The sequence below is a fragment of the Penaeus monodon genome, chromosome 20, assembly GCF_015228065.2.
Source record: "Penaeus monodon isolate SGIC_2016 chromosome 20, NSTDA_Pmon_1, whole genome shotgun sequence".
Classification (NCBI taxonomy): domain Eukaryota; kingdom Metazoa; phylum Arthropoda; class Malacostraca; order Decapoda; family Penaeidae; genus Penaeus; species Penaeus monodon.
The window spans coordinates 20,701,376-20,701,578 of NC_051405.1; positions in this window are offsets into that span (position 1 = coordinate 20,701,376).

A 203-nucleotide genomic window follows, 5' to 3' on the forward strand; every position below is an offset into this window, starting at 1 on the left:
GTATACTAATCCTTGTTTCCGCCAGCCACACACCCCTTACTTCATCCCATTCGCTTCACGATTACCAATCAGTTTCCGCATCACTCCCTGGCCCTTGCTTCACTTTAATGACAACCAATAATAATTTCCGCTAGATTCAGTCCCCTAATTTCACTCCAGTCACTTCACAAATACCACTCACAGTTTCCGCTTCATTTCACTCC